The sequence below is a fragment of the Panthera pardus genome, unplaced genomic scaffold, assembly GCF_024362965.1.
Source record: "Panthera pardus isolate Hobbes unplaced genomic scaffold, ASM2436296v1 HiC_scaffold_12, whole genome shotgun sequence".
Classification (NCBI taxonomy): Eukaryota; Metazoa; Chordata; class Mammalia; order Carnivora; family Felidae; genus Panthera; species Panthera pardus.
In genome coordinates this window covers 105,931,721-105,953,614 of record NW_026526677.1, presented here as the reverse complement: position 1 = coordinate 105,953,614, position 21,894 = coordinate 105,931,721, and the positions used below count along the sequence as shown (strand labels likewise).

At 41.8% G+C, this 21,894-nt stretch overlaps 1 protein-coding gene across 6 annotated transcripts in view; it reads left to right on the top strand.

The window, feature by feature from the left end:
- Positions 1 to 21,894, top strand: part of POU2AF2 (POU class 2 homeobox associating factor 2) — a 487,862-nt gene that overhangs the window by 187,342 nt on the left and 278,626 nt on the right. The window lies entirely within an intron of this gene.

Below are 21,894 nucleotides of genomic sequence, written 5' to 3'. Positions count from 1 at the left end.
GCCTGTGGACCATTTTACTAGACCATTTTACTAGATCACAGTAGAAAGGGGCACTTAAAGTGCCTTTCCATAACCCAGCAGAGGTAGTCTGAACCTTCCATATCTGAAGAAATAGAAGAGGAATACTTTAGCTCTCTTGATTTTTCTGGAAGGAACGTATTTGGGGCTTGGGGGGAGGAAACACATTTTTTCAGGTCTTTATTTTGGGCATGAAATCACTTTTTCCAAAACGAGGACTCTGGAAGAAGATGCCAAGTCCTTGTAATGGCAGCTTTGTAGGGACTGCTAACAGAAAGCCTGTGCCTTCTCTGCCCTCTGTCTGATCGAGTGGGTTCCAGAATAAGAACTGCACCATCATTTACCTGCCAGCACATACATAATGGGGCAGGGAATGGCCTGGGCATCTCAATGTACCCACTCAAGTGTCACCTTGCACTTACAAACCAAAACAAACCAACCTACAACAGAAACCAAAAAGTTCTTGTATTGCAAATATTTGCTCTTTTATATAAGAGGAAATTTTCCTAATTGGCCAGTTGGCCCCATTTCCCCTAATTGGCTCTTAGTGGAGCTTGATTTAACTTTGACATCTTGCCCAGTGCTATATGGCACAGAATAAACCAACAAAACTGCAGAACTATGTTTTGTTTGAGCACTTAATGTATGCCAGGCACTATGCACTTTTATCTTCATTGTTATTTAATCTCCACGATAACACTGTGGGGTAGATGTTATTTCCCCTTTCCACGGGAGAGGAAGCAAAGGACCAGAGAGATCAAATGATTTACCCTCGATCACAGCTGGAGGGAGTCAGAGGCAGGCTGGACAGGGAGCCCATCTGATTCCAAAGCCCAAAGTTGTTCATGACGTCACATTGCCTTCAGAAGGGGCCAAAGAGAGCTTGGGGTCACAGGAAACATAATATTTCATGAGCAGTCACTTTGGGAAGACTTAACCTTGGCCTGTGCTGGCAAACTGATAAAGACAGTAGAGGAAATCAGGCAATTTAAGTTGGGGGAAAAAGAAAAGGAAAAAAATAACTCCCCTCCCCTTCTCCTGTTCCAAAACATTCCTTTAAAAAATAAATAACAAGGATCTCATCCTGGAAATAGTTGCAACTGATGGCCCGCTTATTTCAAGGGATTGTTCATCTAACAACAGTTTCACGCAGCAACAGGTGACAGTCCTGGGAGGCTGAAGCCGAAGAGCTGGGTCTGAGCCCTCCGTGTGCCCATGTGGCCCACGTGACCTCACAACATGGCTTCGGGGGCTGTCGGGGGAGAAGCCTTTCTGTTGGCGCGTGGGTCCAGTGCCCCTTCCTTTCTGCCAGAATGAACGGAGTCTGTGCGATGTCATTTAAGGCACCAGAAACTAGGCCAAAGCATCTAAAGCTTCAGTGAACTCAAGGACAAAAGATCCGCCCACACTTGTTTATTCGAACACACTGATCCAGTCAGTTCAGCTAAAGTGGCTGATCCAAGAAGTCCAGAATGCAGAGTTGGAACCGAGAAGATCTATGAGATCCGGTGCATTAGGCCATTCACACCCACTCACCCAGCCTATGCCACGAAACTTGGGGTCCTGCTTTCTCTCCAACTTCCAGCCCTTCTCCCTCCCACTGAATTCACTCTTTCTGTTCTGCGCAGTGCCCAGCTCAGAGAGGGGAGCACCACACGGGCTCAGTTAACTTGTATCCCAGCCAGACACCTGGGACGGCAGCGCGTGAGGGTCACACATGTGTCTGTCTTCAATAGCCACACTCCCAAGCGGCCAGTGGTACCACTCTGTGGTTCCTTTGCAATTACGGACATAACAAGGACAGTTCAATATTTTGTCCCCTTCAAAGAATTGTCGCATACTTAAAAAAAATAATAATAAAGCTGTCGCATTTTACATAGATGGGGCAAAACCCACCAGTGTGGTAATGTTCAAGGATTTCCTTTCCCATTTGGTCTTTACCTGCCCACCATCTCCCCTCACATCATCTCCCCCACCCCCACAATAGTTCTCTTCTCACCATCTACCAATGGTTTTTTGTTAGTTGCATTGTTTTGTGCTGCTACCTTTATCATTTTGTTAGGCTCCCATAAGTGCATGAGTCTACTCTGAGCACATTAATTTATCTTATGAGTCTACTTGTTTGTTTTTGTACTAGTACCAGCCTGTTTTTGTTAACGGGGCTTGTAGTATGATCACAGCCAAAAGGGCAAGTTTGCTTTCTTCTTACTGATCCTCCTTTTATCCCTGTTGACTTAGCTATTCATGGAAGAATATAGTCTTCCACACACATTTTCCCCATCTTTATTGAGGTAAAATTGATTAATAAAAATTGTATATATTTGAAGTGTGATGTCTCCACCTTTGTTCTTCTTGACCAAGATTGCTCTGGCTATTTGAGGTCTTTTGTGGTTCCATATGAATTTTAGGATAACTTCTGAAAATTTTCTGAAAAAATGATATTGGAATTTAGATAGGGATTGCATTGTATCTGTGGGTCACTTTGGGTACTATGGACATTTTCACAATATTAATTCTTCCAATCCATGGACACAAGATATTTTTCCATTTATCCATGTCTTAACTTCCTTAATTCATTTTTATAATTTTCAGTGTACTTCTTCTGGGGTTTTATGGTTTCAAGTTTAAAAAAAACTTTTTTAGGGGCACCTGGATGGTTCAGTCGGTTGAGCATCTGATTTTGGCTCAGGTCATGATCTCGCAGTCTGTGAGTTTGAGCCCCGCATTGGGCTCTGTGCTGACAGCTCAGAGCCTGGAACCTACTTTGGATTCTGTGTCTCCCTCTCTCTCTGTTCCTCCCCTGCTCACACTCTGTCTCTCTCTCTCTCTCTCTTTCAAAAATAAAGATTAAATTTTTTTTTAATTTTTAATGTTTATTTATTTTTGAGAGAGAGAGAGAGAGAGAGAGTTTGAGCAGGGAGGGATACAGAGACAGAGACACAGAATCCAAAGCAGGCTCCAGGCTTTGAGCTGTTAGCACAGAGCCTGATGCGGGGCTCAAACCCAAGAAACGTGAGATCATGACCTGAGCCAAAGTTGGATACTTAACTGACTGAGACACCCAGGTGCCCCGGCTTCAGGTTTAACATTTGAATCCTTAATCCATTTTGACTTGACTCTTGCATATGGTATGAAATAAGGGTCTTAATTTTATTCTTCTGCAGGGAGACATCTATTTTTCTGCAGGTAGATATCATTTTTACAAGACTGTCACCTCTTTGTTTTCTTTGCTTAAATTTATTCCTAAATACTTTATTGTTTTTGTTGCTATTGGGAATTGAATTGTTTTCTTAATCTCCTTTTTCAATAGCTCATATAGAAATGCAACTGAGTTTTGTATGTTGATGTTGTATCCTGCAACTTTACTGAATGGGTTTACTAGTTCTAATTGTTTTTTGGTGGAGTCTTTAGAGTTTTCTATATATAATATCATGTAATCTGCAAACAGAGTAATTTTATCTTTCCTTTCCAATTTGGGTGCCTCTTATTTCTTTTTCTTATCTAATTTCTCTGGCAAGGATTTGCCGAACTGTGTTGGGTAGAAGTAGTGAGAGCAGGCATCCTTGCCGAGTGTGTGTGTGTCTGTGTGTGTGTGTGTGTGTGTGTGTGTGTGGTGGGGGCAGGGAGGGTATGCTCCTACTGTAGGGAGTGCTGTAGCCTGTGTTCTGAGCACTCCGTCAACTGGAATCAGCATCAGCAACAATGACAGAGGTCGTTGATGGCAAAAGCTACAGTAGTCCCTGGTGGCAGCAAGGGCTGCTGAGGTCCTCCGGCTCTCCTTGTCCCTGGAGGTGGTAGGTCATGGCCAAGGGGAGTCCTCTTGGGACGAAGCCGTGCCAGGTTGGGAGATGAAGTAAAATAGGTAAAACGCTTTGTATGCTTTTCTGTGTGTCTATCCTCAGTTTTTGTGCTCCTCCAGATTGCTGCAGCTTCTAATTGTACTGTAGGGTTCTCTCACAGTGATTTTCATTGGTGTGTGGTTGTTAAATTATTGTTTTTGTAGGGAGGGGGAGAACAGAGGCTGGGAATCCCTAATCTGTCATCTTCTGAGGTCACTTCACATGCATTTTAAAATAACTGCATCACATTCCTCAAAACAATCTTGCTGGAATTTTGATCGGTATTGCATTAAATTTATTTTAAACTTATAGATTAATTTCAGTACAAATGGACCATTTTTATAGAACTAAATCATCCCATCCAAGAGAATGAACTATATCTCTCCATTTAGTCAGGATTTTCTTCTATTCTTTAATAGAATATAGAAGTTTTAGACCTTCTTTGTTAGTTACTATGTGCTTTATATCTTTGGCCAATATGGTGAATGCTAATTTGATTGTATTTTGTAGTTGGATTTTGCTGCTATAGAGAAATGCTATTGACTTTTTGTGAGCTGGCCTTATATTTAGCCACCCTGTTGATCTCTAATTAGTTAGGAATCAGTTATTAGAGGTGGAATTTCATTTCTGCCAGCTCTAACTAGGTTTAGTTCTATTAGCCTTTATGGTGGCAGTGTCTTACAATCCAGGCATTTTTTTCCCCTAAAGCATATATTATTACAATTAAGACTTGCCTGTGCAAATATAAAAATCCAGAAGGAAGACTGGAGGGTAACTGTGCAAATGGATAATAGTTTCTTTATGACCAAGGAATATACAAATACTTGAGCATAAAAACTGTGAAAAAGAAAACCATAGGCTCAAAATGGAGTCACTTAGGTCAAGTCACCAAACCAGGGTGTAATACCTAACCTAACTGCAGTTTCAACACCACCCCCCCCGCCCCCGCCACACACACACACACAAATGTAGTCTTAGCTGGTCAGTCAGGAATTTTTCTGGTCAGCACCAATGATGTAATTTGTCACATGGGTGTCCTCTCTATCCCCCAAAGGATGATGAGGTAATCCACCTAATAAGAGCCTCTGTCCGTCTCCCTAAGGGATGGTGACCTTGCCTGAAACAATCCTTCCTTTTCTTTTGCTAATTGTCCCACTCCATTTCAGCCTATCCAACCCTTCCGTTTTGTGTAGCTCCTTGGGGCTCCTTTCTACTTGCTAGAAGAGATGTTGACCAATTTTTGAATGGTCTAATAAAGAATCATTGATGATCTAATAAAGAATCAAGAATGATCTAATAAAGCCACTTAGATCTTCACATTTACTAAGTTGAATTTTTGTTTTTTAACAAACCAAAAGTCACTGGTCCAGAGCTGATACTCAGAGAATCAGTGATGATAATTCCTACAAACCACCTAATTCCCTAAGTTTCTTCAACTACGTCCTTTCTCACTTCCACATTTCTAAAACATTTGGGGCCACAACCTGAGGTAAAAAGAGCCAAGTCAACAGTGGGCCCAGATCAGCAGCAAATACTCTGGAAATCAAAGTGGAAACCCTCTATCTTCCCTCCTTCCCAGGGAGTCAAAGAAAGAAGCACTGGGACAGAGCTTGCAAACCCAGAGGGCAGGAGGGGTCTTTTCCTTTAGGAAATGTGCTGAGCATTTTTCGTACCACTGAATTATAAAAGATGTCTCTATAGGCAGAGTGAAGGAAAGAGTTACAGAGGACACAGAAGAGCTCAGTGATTTGCCCAATGTCACAGGGTAGGGGAATCCAAGCTATCACCTTGGAATCTGACCTGTGTTATGAGGCCAGCAAGGCTGTGGCACCACCTTTTTATTTCCACTGTAGAGTTTTTTTTTTTAAGTTTATTTATTTTGAGAGAGAGAGAGAGAGAAAGAGGAAGAGGGAGAGAATCCCAAGCAGGCTCCACACCTCTGCGAGCAGACAATATGGGGCTCGAACTCACCAACTGCAAGACCATGACCTGAGCTAAAGTCAGATGCTTAACCGACTGAGCCACCAGGCCCCACTACGGTAGGTTTTTAAACCTGAGTTATCCAGGCAATTTTTTTTTTCAGCTCTTTGCTTTATTTTGCTTGTACAAGTAGTCCTTGAGGTGATTTAAAAACAAAAATGAAAACTCTGATAAATGTATAAAGCTGTTATTCTCCCACAGTGCTTTAAAGGGCCACCATTAGTAAGCACATTCCCAACATTTGGACCCAAGCCCTGTGCTCACTGCTTCCAGTAATAATTTGTTTCAGATAATTTTGCTAGTGGAGTGTGTTTTGAGATAGGGGCTCCTACACCTCAGAAGGCAAATTCCAAACTCTTCTGGAAATGATTTTGTAAAAGAGAAACAGTCATGAGGAAGGATTACCAAGAGAACTTTTGGAAGCTGGCCACCCAATTAGGCAACTTTTCTTCTCCAAGGACCTGTAACTTGTGCTCACGGTTTCAGTATTTATATGGACACAGCCCTTGAACTCTGACATTTTTAGAAGAAATTAAGCTGTACCAGAAATCTGGGATCAGTGACAGCCATGTTGGTCTCCTTGGAAAGCAAAAGTATTCTCAGGAAAAGACAAGGGATTCACCCCTTAATCATACTGCCAGTCACTTCTTGTGAGTAAGGTTTACAAATGGGTAGGAAAACACAAGTGTTGTTCTCCTTTTAGGAGATGAAGGAGGACAAGAGGGAGGAGAGGGAAAAGGGATTAAGGGGGAGAGGAGGGAGAGGAAGGAGGGAAGAAGGAGGTTTCGGACTCTGGAAATTCACTGAGGGAGAGACAGATAAATATTGCTGAAAGAAGAGAAATGTTCATGCAGAATCTACAGCAAAAGGACTCAGCGGGGCATCAGGCAGATAACCAGTAAGGAGAGACCACTGCTTTTTAAAAGCACATCTGGCATTGCCCTTAGCCATACGAACAGAATAGAGGCTTTGGAAGCAGAAACAGCTGAGTTCAAATTTTGACTCCACTGCCTTCCAGCTGATGAGTGTGCTGGACTTGTTACTGAACAGCATTGGAACTCAGCTTCCTCACCTGTAAAATGAGGTTAGCACCACCTGGCTACAGTGCTGTCAGAAGGATTCAAAATGAAGTGTATATCAATTCTTGCACCTTGTAGTTACTCTAGTATAATATCCCTGTCAAAGACAAACCTTTGGTCTTCCTTAAGATAGATTAGCCTGGAATGTTCTGAGGCTGAACTGCTGTGTTCTTGTTTAAGTTAATTATCTTGAGGCAAGCCAGAAGATAAGACCACACCCCTGTCAGTGAGGGTGGAGCTTTCTCTGAGGAGAAGGAGCCTCACCACTGACATCTACTCTTGCATGAGGTCAAGGTCAATCCTGGGGACTGCAAATCCAGACAGCAGAGGTGGGTAGGGACTGCAAGGGGCAGTTCTTCCTCTTTGGAGGTGGGGAGGCTTATGATGGTTGGCCTTGGGCTTTTCTTCAGGAGACATGCTATTGGGTATTCTCCCTGGAGAGAAGACCGATGATCCCTTCAAGACTGTGGTCTTTGGGAGCACACGGAGAAGAGCCTCCTTAGGGCCTCCTTATGCCTAGCAGCCCTGAACATTCACCACAAGAGTCTGTTTTATCATTTCCTTCTGCCATCAGCGACTTTCAGTGGAGCTTTTCAAAGAGTCCCACCCTACTCTCCATAATCCCTATCAGGAAATGGGCCCACGTGGAGGATGAAGGGGTACAGGTGAAAGTGAGGCCAGGAAGACGTCTGTCTCCAGATGGAGGAGAGCAGATAGATGCTCACAGGAAGGGAGATGCCACATGCCAGAGCCTAAGCTGCAAAGGACAAGCAGAGAGGGACGCAGAAGACCTATTTGCCTGCTCTAGGACACCCCGGCATGTGGGGAGCACGTTGTGATTGAGGCTGGACTTCATGCAGCGAAGTGAAGTGAAGGCACTTAAAAAAGAAGTATAAACTCTTTCTAACGAATGCATTTCTGAATTATTGCTAGCTCCAGTTTAGAATTAAGATGTTAGTTCTCTTCCAGCAAAAGATTATACATACATATATATATATACACACACACACACACACACACATTATATATATATATACATATATATACACATATACAAAATATGTATACATGCATTCTACATGGTTGGATTTTGATGTGAGAAACTGCCTGCCATGCTGTGCAGCTTTTCTTAAGGACCATGAAAGAGCACACGTTGGCCCCCAGTTGTTCCAGGAAATGGAAGGCCACAAAAATAAACCCTTCCTGTCTTGAAATGCCACCCCTCCCCCTGCCCCAGCTCCTCACTCGCCCCTTTGCAGCTGACCATGGACTGCCGAGAATTCAGATCACTTAGAAAGTCTCCCCAGCTTCCACACCCCACCTTAGCAGAAAGCAGGGCAATCAGCATCTTGCCTCGGGATTTCTCTTCACTCTGCAAAACCTGCCCTCTTTTCTAACTAGCACCTCTGAGCCCCTGCTGAAATGCAAGGGAGATCGCTTCGCTTCTCGGCCTTTTGGCTAAGATCAAGTGAAATGCAAGGGAGGGCAGATGGGGTTCCCTTGCTGCAGGCTCGTGAATAAACAGCCTGTGTTAATTTCATCTTGGATTTAGTTTGTCTTTGCAGATGGGAAGGCAGACCAAAATGTGTCTTTACCAAACAAGCAAATTTGAGAGAGACAGATCCTAGGGGAAGTATAGGGTTTACTTTTTTTTTTTTTTTTTTTTTTTTTTGTAGTTTTTTGGTAAGAAGGGAGCCCAGAGGAGGAGAGAAAGAAAGAAAGGAGAAAAAAGGTCTGGCACCCAGAGGAAGCTTCGTGCCTTTTACCTCTCCTTCCTGCCACACTGGAACAGACCTTTGTGTGAGAGTCATGGGGTCTCCCTGTGGGTAAGTAGGCGAGAGGTCTCCCTGACAGCTTAATAGCTGAAGAGGGAGAAAGGAAAAGTGTTGAGGGAAGGAGGATATCACTTGTCCTCATGAGTATAACAAATGCAAACTATAGGGCTTTATATAATTTTTTAAATTGAAATTATGTGCACTAGATTCATACATTAAATCAAACCAAATTAATAGGTGTTAAACATCTTCCACGTTCAGGGTTTAATATGTAACTGCTAATAAACACTGTGCAATGGGAATTTAATGGAGCGAAAGTGACTCTGACCTCCCTAGATGTTCTTGCCAAAGAATCTAGCTTCTAATTTTGGGATTTGAACAGAACCTATTGACAGCACATCAGGATGGGATATGGGATGTTCTTTCTTCTGGAGCTGGAAGGCTTCACCTAACGAAGCTGAGTGTCTTAACTGAGGAAAAAGTTTTGAGTCCCATTTTCTCCAAAGGCAATGGGCATTTGTTAAATTTACTCCGCTCTAGGTGGGATATCATATACCATCCCCCGTGTAACTAATTGTTTCCAGGCCTCAGGAAAGTGTAGGAACAAATGAGTTTTGTGTTGACACTAATGCCCAGATCCTGAGGCTTTCGGCCGTGGGGGCAGCATGCAGGACCTCAACGCCCTCCCTTCTCCCGTCTTCCTGTTGTTCTTGAACTTTCAGGGGTATGGTCCAGCTGTAGCTGATGCCCTCCATGAGGACTCACTCTCTGGCAAATAGCTCCTCTGGTGGGCACTGTCCTGGGCAAAGCTGCCCTCCGGTTTAAGACCCAGTGAGCATGGGGGCCAGGAGGAGAGCTGGACTGCTCTGCCCCGAAGCACTCACCTCCCTGAAACCATCCTACCTTGGTCCAGGGGCCCACAGCCTCTGGAAACCCATCTTCTGGAATGACTCCCACTTGTGGGGCTCATGACCAATCCCTCAGGACCCCAGAGGTCCAAAGAGAACAGGAACCGTCTCACAACCAAACTGCCCATTCCTTACTCTTCTTCTCTTTCATTCATCCTCTCCTGTGTAACATCTCGCCCCCCCCCCCCCTTTTCTCAGCAGAATACAAAGCCCCAGCCATGTCTACATCCAGAGAGGTCACCACCAGCTGTTTTCTTAAGCAGCCATGTTGATCCCAGCTTGACCTAGCTGGGGACACACCAGATGCTCCCAATTTAAACTGAGCCTCTGAATTTCAGTCTTCAGAAGAGAGATGGTTACATGCCCTCCTTGACTCTAATCAGCCCGTAGGTCTAGGACTGATGCAAGGGCAATGCATGGATGGACCTGTGCGGGTAGCACATGGACTGGTAGCCGCCTGACGCTCTGAGGGTGGCTGGGTGGAGGAACATAACACCTTTAGAACTGAGGTGCCACTCCAACCTCCTGACCTCTGTCCAGGAAGCCTTATTGATCCTACTAAGTGGATGCAACCTCTCTGTTTCAACTCACCATAGCTTGATGCACCTTCCAAACAGTTCACACCTTACTCTGGTTTAGGGTTTTTATAAACAGTCTTAATGTGTACTCTATTTAATAATGCAGTTTCTAGAGCAGCAATCTGTTCCCCTTTCAGGGCTTCGCTTATGACAAATGTTGAACGGTATTTGTTTGTTTGAATTAAATTCTGTGCGATTGGATGAGGCCCACTGGTGGCCAACTCTTCCTAGAATGTGACAGGAGAGATTGAGCTCATGCCACAGAACAATATCATCCTTCCCACCCTACATCCCCATAGCAATGGGGCAAGGCCATGCCTCACAGCAAACACCAGTATAAACTTGCCCTCAAATTCTAGACCAGCTCTCTCTATTCTTCCGGAAACAAGACTAGTGCTCATTCTCCTGTTCCCCTGTCTTCTTGGAAATGCCCTTACCCTCCAACTACAGCTCCTGTCTGCCCTTGCAGGTCTTTTGTGCTGAAAGTGCTTCCCTCCACCTTGGCTTTTCCTTCCAGGGGAAGAAAACGTCCCTTCAGGAGCTTTCTGAAGGGAGGAAAAAAAAAAAAAAAAAAAAGAAAGCCACCTGGCTTTCTCAAGGAAAGGTGAGAAACGCCCAAGGAAATCATCAGAGACTCTCAAACTGTCAAATACCTTTACTTTTTTAATTAAAATACCTCGTTTGGACGTTACATGGTCTGCTTGTGGGAGGGTAAGTTATTCCATCACCCCTGGAAGACAATAATTTGGCTAAATGTCAAGCACATTTAAAATGTTCACATCTTTTAATCCAGCAATTTTACTTAGAGCAAGTGTCCTGCAGGTCACAGAAAAAAGCAAGCAAGCAAGAAATTTAAAAAGGCATTCAACTCACTAGCAATGAAGAAAATGCAAATTGAAGCACCAAGATGTTTTTTAACCCACCAGACTGGTAAAAATGTAAAAGTTTGATCAGGCGGTAAATGTCTGGGAGCGTGGATACTTTTACATACTACTTGTTTGAATGTGAATTGGCCAAGCATTTTAGAAAAATTCCCTGGCATTACATATTAACATTTCAAATATACATCCTCTATGAATCAATAATCCTAATTATAGAAACTATGCTGAAGAAACAAAAGTATCAGTATATGAAAATTCATATGGTATTCAATGCAACATCAATAGTAACCCCCAAATCTATAACCATACATGTTGAATTATGGGAAATTACTTAATAAATTATGGTGTATCCACATCATGGATTATTATACAGTTATTTTAAAAATAATTATATCTATATGTTATGCCCTGGAAAGTTGCTTGAGATTTGTTAAGTGAAAATAGAAATTTCAGAGAAAAAAATGTATGGCAAGATTCCATTTTTATTTTTTAAAAATTATTCAATTATTCATTTATTTTTTCAATGGGTATTTATTAAGGCCTAGCTAGCTCTGTGCCAGAGACTAGAGATGGAAGTGTAAAAAAACACATGATTTCTGCCTTTCCATATGCTGTGTTAGCATAGAAAACACAGAGCAAGGGAAAAAAACCTCAAGAAATCATAGAAGGGAGACAAAGGAGGATATAGGTTTTCTTTGTTTTTGTTTTTTTTTTCGTTTTTTTACATCCATACATTGCCTAAATTATTTCTTTGAGGCTGTATCACTTTTGCAATTAAACAAAAAAATTCATATACACATAAACAAAAAAAATGATCCTATTGAAATAATCAGAGAGGCACCTAGGGGTTTATGTATGAGGAAATGCCACACAGTGGTCATGATCTTGGCTTTGGAGTCTGACAGACCTGAGTGTGTTTCCACCTCTACCCTTGACTATCAGTGTGATCCTGATAAGTCTTGTGACTTTTCTGTGTCTCAGTCTCCTTCCCAATAGAATGGATATCATACTAATACTCATCTTGAAAGGTCATTGGGAGGATTAATGATGTGATGTATATGAAGCATTTAACACAGTGTCTGGCACATAGTAGATATTTAACAAATGGTAGCTATAAAAACAATAAGGATTTTTACCTTAGTATTGTTTAAAATTGCAACAAAAACTTCAATGTCCAACAATTGCTATTTGCATAGTGGACATTCTTATGGTGGAAGATTGTGATGTCATTAAAATCACAATTTCAGAGATTTTTTCATGAAATGAGAAAATACAATTTTGTAGTTAGCATGAACCTGTGTATTCACTATAATTCCCATGCTGAAAAAACATGTATCTGTGTGTGTGTGTGTGTGTGTGTGTGTGTGTGTGTGTGTGTACATATATATATGAAAAAGCACTAGAAGGAAATGTCTAGAATATCACCAGGTTGGCTGAAGTGTTGTAACTTCTCCTTCTCGATTTTCCAAATGTCAAGTAGAAAGTAAAAAAAGGGCTATATGCTTGCCTCTAAGCTTCAAAAATGAGAAAGGGTGGGTTGTTCAATTTCCATTCTCCTTCATTTGGGTGAAGAGAAAGAAGAATCCCACGTGATCACGAGAATTGATGCCATGTTAAATTGGGAACAGAAGCAGACTGAATATCTGAAGTCAGAGGCCACCCTCTGCTGGGGCAGGGGCTACCCAGAGGGGTCTACATGAGAAGGTGGAGATTCTATTTTAGGAATCAGAATTTTAAAGCTGGAAAAGAATCCAGAGATCATCATATTTCTTGCTTCTCAGAGTGTGGTCGGTGGATCACTCCAGAACCTGTGAGATACAAAACCTCCCCAGATCTCCTAAATCAGATTCTGCATTGCAACAAGATTCCCAGATGATTCTTTTGCACATTGTAGTGTGAGGAACAAATGACATCCCCTTGAGGCTTTTAAGAGGTGGGAAGATATGTCTAAGGTCACAAATGGGGATTTTCGTGTCAGAGGCAGAAACATGTCTCTGGACCCCTGTTCCATTGTTTTCTCACCTTGCTGCCCCCCACCTCATTATCCCTCTGTTCTTCCTTTTTGGTACACATTATCCAATCCCTCCTCCCCAGGTCTTTTCTTTTTTTAGTAATTTTTAGAGGTATGGTGTTTTATTACTGAGTCTATATTGCACAGTGACAAATTATTCTTGCTGTATGGCAACGGGTGAGTTCAAGGTCGGCTTCAAGGGCCTGCATTATTGACAGTGCATGATCTAACTCCTAGAAGCTTTTTAAATGCCCACTGAGATTACTCTTTGGTTCCCTACAAACTTGCTGTCACCAGATCCAAGTGAAAGCATCGTCCAAAGGACAACTGAGAGTCAGAATTTCTGACCACCGTCTCAACACAAACCCCTTCCCCATCCTGCCCTTGGCTTTGTTCTGTGTTCTACCTTGGTTCTGCTCCCATTCTATGTCACTTTCATCAAAGGCTTAATTCTGTTCCTGGATTTTGATCACATATTTATTAAATGTTTAACTATATGTCTTTTGAATGATGGTTTCTCAGTAATAAGGTTCATTCAGAAGGAGAACAGCAGGTCAAGCATGATTGTAATTTGGAGGAGCTTGACATCAGCCACTTTATCTCTGACAGGGTTAATCACTGCTTTGGTTTTTCAAGACCCAGACCTGGTGGCCTGTGCCTGCCAAGGTCAGCTGATGTGCCCCAAATTAATTTTAAAGACTTATGGCGGCTTGGAGTTCACTGAGTTATCAGCTCACAATATTAAAAAAAAAAAATGACTCATTTGGTTTCCCCTCAGATTATGGACCGAAATATAAATTACCTTGAAATGACTAGAAAATAATACACCACTGTACTAGAAATAGAGATTGCTGTGTTTATAGGGCAAGGCAAATTCTTAGAAAGAATCTACCTTTTTGAAGACAACATACAGGACATGCTGGAAAAATTGCTAAGTATTGAGTTAATCCTATTCAGTAAAGATTTACCAGGTATCTCTTCTGTAGAATATACCATTTTAAATGTTGTTAATGTTGGGGGTGGGGTGTCCAGAACTGGCTCCCTGATGGAGTTACAGTGTAAGTAAGGTGGAGAGAAATAGGCAACATCTATCATTCCAGGCAGAATATCAGAATCATAAGAGAAACCCACATTATGTGGGAGTTTGCACAGAACGCCCTAGGGGATCAGAAAAGGCCAGGAACGGTGGCATTTGAGATGGGCTCTTAAATATAGAATTTAAAAAATCTTTCTACTTCATTTATAAACTTAAAAAATTACAAGTATAAGCATGTGAGTCTTCTCATAAGTCATTCAGACGTATATAAAGAAAACATTAATTGTCTCTCTTTTTCACTTTCTAATCCCTCTTCCCCTGCCCCCAAAGTAATAAGTGTTCACAGTTTGGTATATCCTTACTCACCTACACATTTGTAGCTGGCTAAAACTTTGCTTTGTAGTAGTTGTTGTTTTGTTTTACAAAATAGGATATTATATACATTATTCTGCAATGTTTTTAAAAAATTCTTTAATGTTTATTTTTGAGAGAGAGAGAGAGACAGACAGAGTGTGAGCAGGCAAGGGGCAGAGAGAGAGGGAGACCCAGAATCCGAAGCAGGCTCCAGGTTCTGAGCTGTCAGCACAGAGCCCGATGCAGGGCTCAAACTCATGACCTGTGAGATCATGACCTGAGCCGAAGTGGGAAACTTAATCGACTGAGCCACCCAGGTGCCCCTGCAATGTTTTTTAGTTTCATAAAATGCCGAATATTTTCTCAACTTAATGCATATTGATCCAATTTATTTGTTTTAATAGATGCACAGTGTTCTATACATTGACTGTTCCAGAATTTGATTCACCGTTTCCATAGTGATAGACCTTCAGGTTGTTTCCAGGGTTTTGTTATTTCACAATGGGTCAAATACTGACAGGAAGAGATGGAATCAAAGAGTCAAAAAGGCCAGAAATATAACTTTGGGTTAAAGTCCTCATGGCCCAAGAATTTCTCACCACAGTCATTGCATTGGTAGTGGCTGTGCTAATAGGAATGTTCCTGGTCCTCTCTGGTTCTAGGCTCTTCAGTTATCACTGACGATACTCACAGGCCTTACTGTGTTTCGTGCCATAGCAGATTTCCAACCATTTCCTCCTTTAATCATGTCTTCCCTGTACCCACACTCTGTTCAGAACCAGCCTTTCTCAGAATACAGGGTCTTTGAGGCAAGTCATTTGCCTGGACAGTCACACCTGAGGGGATTGTGGTGACCATGTGATTCAGGCAGCCCAATCAGATTCCATCTTCTGAAAACTTACAGGTAGGACCTAGAAGCTCAGGGAGGGCTGGGTGGGATGCTTGAACTGAGAAGTGATGGACAGCTGAAGTGGGAGATTGTATATGAGCCAAGTACTTGCCCAAATAGAGAAGGTCAAATGCATGGGGAGGGCAAAGGATGAAGGAGATGTGTAGAACGAGTGAGGGGAAGGAGGTGGAGAGAGAGACTGATTTACTTCCTACTGACTCTTCAGTTCCTGGTTCCAGCCCCTTTTGAGGACTGATCATACTTTCTGACTTTGGGTTCCCTAAGACTCCAGTGTCTCCTTCTAATTTCCTTTTGTGCGGACAAGATGGAGTGATTTTTTTTTTAATTTGAAACGAAGTGATTTTTAACTAAGACTTTGGCCAAGAGTGGGGTTAAGGGAAAGGTATTCTTTTCCACCAAGCTGAAGTGAGCAAGAGAGCATAGCGATCTTCCTGGGAGATGTGATAGCCTACTCTCACACAGTGTAGAAAGAGATATGGATGATGCCAATTATTAGTACAGGATATTATGTGACGATTAGTGATTATAAGTTTTCAATAAATAATATATTTGGGAAGAAAACCTCAAAATGTTTCATTCAGTGAAATTATTTGAGGTTGCTCCTTTAGTGAGAAGTGAGCTGGCTATAAAAACCAGGGCTCCCAGCCAGTTATCATGGACAGGATCAGAGATGACTGGCTTGGGTTCTGCCACATCCTTGTTGTGTGACATTGGAAACTGGAACTTCATTTTCTCTTCTGTAAATGTTAAATATAACATTTTTCAGGGGATTAAGTGTAAGAATGGACGTAATGTCTGACATCATACCTGGCACGTGATAAGCCCTCCACAGTATGAGTTCCATCCATCTCTCTCCTCCTCATACCCCTAGCTCTTCCTCTCACCGCTATTTAGCAATCCAAGTTCCTTTGATCCCCATCTTCTCTAAGGTTGACTCTGCTCCACCCTCCTCTTGGTACCCATGGAGCAAGTCTGGAGAGAAGCCCACAAGAGACCATGGTGCTCTAGCCGGATTGAAAGATAGTACTGGAAAGCGACAGGGTCCTGGAGGGGTGTGGGGAGAGGGGAAGGGCTGTGTGTGAACCAGAAATCCTTGTGCCTATGGCTGAATTAGAAGCTGTTGCACAAAACAAGTTCAAACCAACCACTAAGTTCTTTTACTACTACAAACATCAGTTCTACCAAATAATTATAGTGCCAGGTGTTTAGAGACAGTCATAGATAATGTCATAGAGTTGCTGTTTGTTCATCAGCTAATGGCTGTTCCCAAAGCAGTGTTCTAAAGTGACAGCTATAGCTACTTATAATTTAATGTTGATTAATATGGCCATATGTTGGAATCATATAAATATATTATGAAGATTGACCAGTCCTCTCTCTGAAGAGCTTACCAACTAGAATGAGTATATAAAAACATACACACATACACTTGAGGGATAATAATGGAAAGCAATTTTTAAATTTAGGCCATGAATAAAATTTCTGACTAGCATTAAGCAATTATGAAGTTCTTAACATCACTGTCTTTGTGTGGAACAAATAAAGGACTTTTTTCCCCAAGAATTTCCATTCTAAAAAGAGCACAAAAAAAATCTGAGAGGACTAATACTGTCTAAGTTTGTCTAGGCAGGAGGCAGGAGGACCTGAGAGCTCTTTACCACTCACGTGTCCTGTGACCCTTTAATGATATGGTCGATTGGCATTGATTCTTTTATTAATGCACACAACAACTGTTTACCAGGCACTGAGAATGTAAAGACTAAGAAGTTATAAGGCTTATTTCCCTTAGAGAGTAGGAGCTCTCAGGCTCATGGGGAAGACAAATGCATGGGCAGATAAATTACACTAAAATTTTGAGTAATTATCGAAATGTCCCTGTGCTCTGAGTGAACCTATAAGGCAGAGCTGTTCAGTCTGTAGGGGGATTCAATGACTTGAGAACTAACTATATCATGTTACATGTCTGGAGTTGCATATAGATGTGTGTATGTGCAAATGTTTATGTATATGTGTATAGCACACACATACATGCATGAACACACACAACATATGTAATGATGATGCCTTTTCCTCTGCCCCCTAATGCATGTACTGATAAAGATAAGAAATAGAGCCCTTTGAAGGGGAGACATGGAAATAAAAACTTCAAGTACATCTACAACTGAGGTTTGGACACGGATTGTCTGGGAAACCACATACATGTGTGGGCAGATTCTCCTAGAAGCTAAATCTAAGAGCAGTAATAGGATCCTAGAGAGAGGAGTCACCAGAAATAAAGGAGCAAGGCATGACTAGTCAAAATCCGTGACAACTTTGAGGGTTGGAGGAGAAAAGTGGTGGTTCCAAAGTGGCTTCCTGAAAATGTGTGGGTTATTCTGGAGACGTGTGGGTACACTGGGGAGGAAAATGACACGTGTGTGGACAGAACAAGCTATGTTACTGAAGTCTTAATGCTTCAAGGCTCAAGTGACCATGCTTTGGGCCCCTCTTAAGTTCTTGTGACAGAGAGAGCTTTCTCCTTCGCACTTGTATGACAGACAGACAGACAGACACACACACACACACACACACACACACACACACACACACACAAGGTGTCATTAAACCATGAAGTAAGAACACTGATGTTCACGAAATATCAGCAAAAAGTTCCATTCTATGACTCCTTTAAAATGCAGCATTTCCCTACTGCATTTAACTAAAACTTCCTTTATTCAACCATCTGATAAGCATGTTTCAAGTTCCTATTACGTGCCAGTGACACTCAGAGTTTAAAACCACATCTGTTGGCCCCTTTCCTTGGTGTAACCCAAGGGCCCTTCTGAAATGAAGGACATGTGGAGGCTAAAACAGCACAGTTTCCTTCCTCATTAAACAAGATGGGAATGGGCTTGGAATGGGGAAGATAATGATTTCTGTGGAGGAAGATTTGGAATCATTGTAAATGGCGTGAGCCACCAGATGAGAGCTACTCCTTCTCATGCAACTGGGGTAGTAAGAGATGGACCAGGCAGGAATGGGGAAACTGAGGAAAGGAGTGTAGAGGGCTGGTATAATGCAGTGCTTCAATACCACACTTCTGATGTCAGACAATGTGAATCTGAATTCCAGCCCTATCACTTACCCTGGGCTGGTGATTTGACTTAGTGCTGCCCCTGTTCCCTCGTCTTTAAAGTGGGGTTGTCAATTGTACTTGAAGTGTTTTATTTATTTTTTTATTTATTTTAGAGCGGAGAGGGCCAGAGAGAGAGGGAGAAAGAATTCCAAGCAGACTCTGTGCTATCAGTGCAGAGCCTGACATGGGACTCGAACTCACAAACCATGAGATCATGACCTGAAACTAAACCGAGTCAGAAGCTTAACCAACTGAGCCAACCAAGCGCCCTAGTATTTGAAGAGTTTTATAAGGATGAAGAGAATGTAGGCCAGTGGTTATCCAATGTTTTCAGGGCAAAGCAACCCCTTTTTATATCCCACCCCCAAGCTTTTAATAGAAAATATTCCAAATTTATGAATGTTGTGCTGTGTCACCCAGATCTCCTATTCAGAACTGAAGTCATTCAGTCGGTCATTTGACACCCTGGCAGGGGGCGGAGGGCAGAGAGAATAATGGCCCTGCTCCCTCACCCTAACAGGAGACAACCAGCAAGGGCCATCCCAGCTCCAAACTCCCAGAAGGATCAACTCAGTAGAGTCCTTGTATTTGTAACACAGTCCAACTCCTTCCTCTGCCCTATCCTGCTTCCTTCCTCTCTCCAACAATGATGATCCTAACAGCATGCCCTAATAAACCACCTGCCTGCCCCCCTTCAGCTAACCTTTATCTCAGAGTCAGCCTCCTGGAGAACTCAACTGGTAGCAATAGAAAAGCTGAGAACAATAAAACCTCATAGATCCTCCATTTAGATTTAATAATTCTTTTTTTGTTCAACTTTATTTATTTTGAGAGGGAGATTTGTTCAACATTTATTTATTTTGAGAGGGAGAGATAGAATCCCAAGCAGGCTCTGTGCTGTCAGCACAGAGCCTGAAGCAGGGCTTGATCTCACCAACTGTGAGGTCATGACCTGAGCCGAGATCAAGAGTCAGACGCTTCACTGACTGTGCTACCAGGGTGCCCCCAATTTAATAATTCTTAACATTATGCAAGAGTTGTTGCTTCCTCGCTCCCAATCTCCTTCCTCCCCCTCCTGTCCTCTCGAACAGGTTTAAAAGTGAAGTTGTAGGGTGCCTGGGTGGCTCAGGTCATGATCTCAGGTTTGTGGTCTCGTGGTCCCCCATTGGGTTCTGTGCCTACAGCTCAGAGCCTGGAGCCTGCCTCGGATTCTGTGTCTCCCTCTCTCTCTGCCCCTCCCCTGCTTATACTGTTTCTCTAGCTCTCTCAAAAATATATAAAACATTTAAAAATAAATAAATAAATAAATAAAAGTGAAGTTGCAAAGAACATGACACTTAAACTACCAAGATTAAGGACATTTTCCTCAAAACCATGGCACCATTATTGTACCTAAGGAAATTAACAGTACTTCTCCAATATCCAGTCATGTTCATATTTTCCCATTTGTCCAAAAAATATGTTTTATAGCTATTTATTTTCCAACCAGGATTCAGTCAAAGCTCATAAACTATATTTGGCTATTGCGAGGTTTTCATCTCTTTTAATCTAGAATTTTTTCTTCTTTCTTTAATGAGATTCATTTTTTGGCGTCAAGCCAGTTTTCTTATTAGAGTATCCCACACTGTGGACTTTTCTAATTGCTTCCAATGTGTCATTTAATCTCTTCTTATATCTCCTGTATTTCCTATAATTGAAGGGCCCTCTGGAGACTCAGATTCAGAGCCATCCTTTCCAACAAGAACACTTTGTTGGTGTTGTTTCGTGTTTCCTGTTGCGAGCTGCTAGCAGTCACGTGCTGCCAGGCTTCCTCTAAATGACACCAGCCTGGATCCCAGGGTTAAGGTGGTGGCTACCGGGTCACTCCTTCATTAGGATCTACTGTCCTTTTTGTAATTAGTTAATCAAAATGGGCATTGGTATTTGGTAGTGGCCAAATTGTCCACTCACTGCACTCTTTGACCTTGAGGTCCATGGTCTTTCCCTGAAACAATTATCATAGTAAGGATGAAAGATGGCAATTTCCTATTTCTGTGATTCATTCCACTTTTATTTAGCTGGTATTCTTCTGTAAAGGAGGGCTTTCCTCCCTGTCCCATGATCCTCTTTCTCTCTATTGGTGTTGACAACTACTATGGACGGTGTTTTGTTTTGTTTTGTTTTGTTTTGTTTTGTTTTAAATTTGATTTTGCCAATATATGCCCCTTAAGTTGTTTTATGAATATTTTTGGCATAGACCCCTTAGTCTCTGAGCACTTCCTTGTCTCTGGTACAACAAGATTTCATAGGCTTGCAGGTCACCTTGTGCTTTTACTTCCCAGGGCCTGGAATCAGGGTTTTTGTTTTGTTGTGTTGTATTGTGTTTTGTCGTGGTGGTGGTTGTTTTATTCTTTCTTTCTTTCTTTCTTTCTTTCTTTCTTTCTTTCTTTCTTTCTTCTTTCTTTCTTTCTTTCTTTCTTTCTTTCTTTCTTTCTTTCTTTCTTTCTTAATTTCTTTCTTTCTGTTTGTTTGTTTTCTTCAAGTGAGGTCTGATTCTTTTTAGTGGAAAATGATATTTAGAATCTGAGATCCAGGGACTCAGTTTGCTCATTGTTACTGACAAGAAAGCACCTTTTAAAAAGTGAAATCTTAGCCAAAAACCCAAAATATAAAACATAAAGAAGTGTGGCTTTTGATATGGAATAGTGAGGTCTATCCCTAGACGTCCTGCAGAGAAGGGGTGACCAGAAAGGAACAGTTTCTGCTTCTTAACCCATTAAACTTTTTCCAGGGAAGATATCAATGTCCCATAACCTAAAAGTGAATGTTCCATTATTGCGCTCCAGGGATCAGAGAACGTTTGCTTTCATCCAGAATAGAAAGCATTTATTGTCATCATAATTGAAGAATGCCAACTTGAACAGAAGAGAGATTTCAATTAAGAGGTTTCTGTATCTGGAAAATTCTTCTGAATTTGAAAAAGTCAAAGACATCAACCATCCAATGTTTCCTTTGTTTTAATATTGATTTTTCTTCTCTCTTTGGTCAAGAGAGGTATTGGTGTTTGCACACAGAAAAAAAGAGCTCCATATTGATTTTTACGCACAAATTATTTTTTTTTCATCAAGATACAAACGTGATTATATTGTGAAAGTGAGAAGAATGTTGTTGTATTCCTGATAGTTAGGTCTGCTTAAATATAAGAAATTACACCCTGTTATCTTGTGATGAGAAGCAGGGCACCAGGCCCCCCATTATTGCTTTACTTAGAAGCACTAAGACATATGAATGGACTTTTTATTAGTGACAATTAAGCTGTGAGGCTATGATGGAGAGAGAGAAAGGCAGGAGAGTACAAGCAGTGTAGAAATGGTTTCCTTTATACCTTTGACGTTCTAAAAAGTGCCTAGAGTCATTGTGGGGAGAGCTGG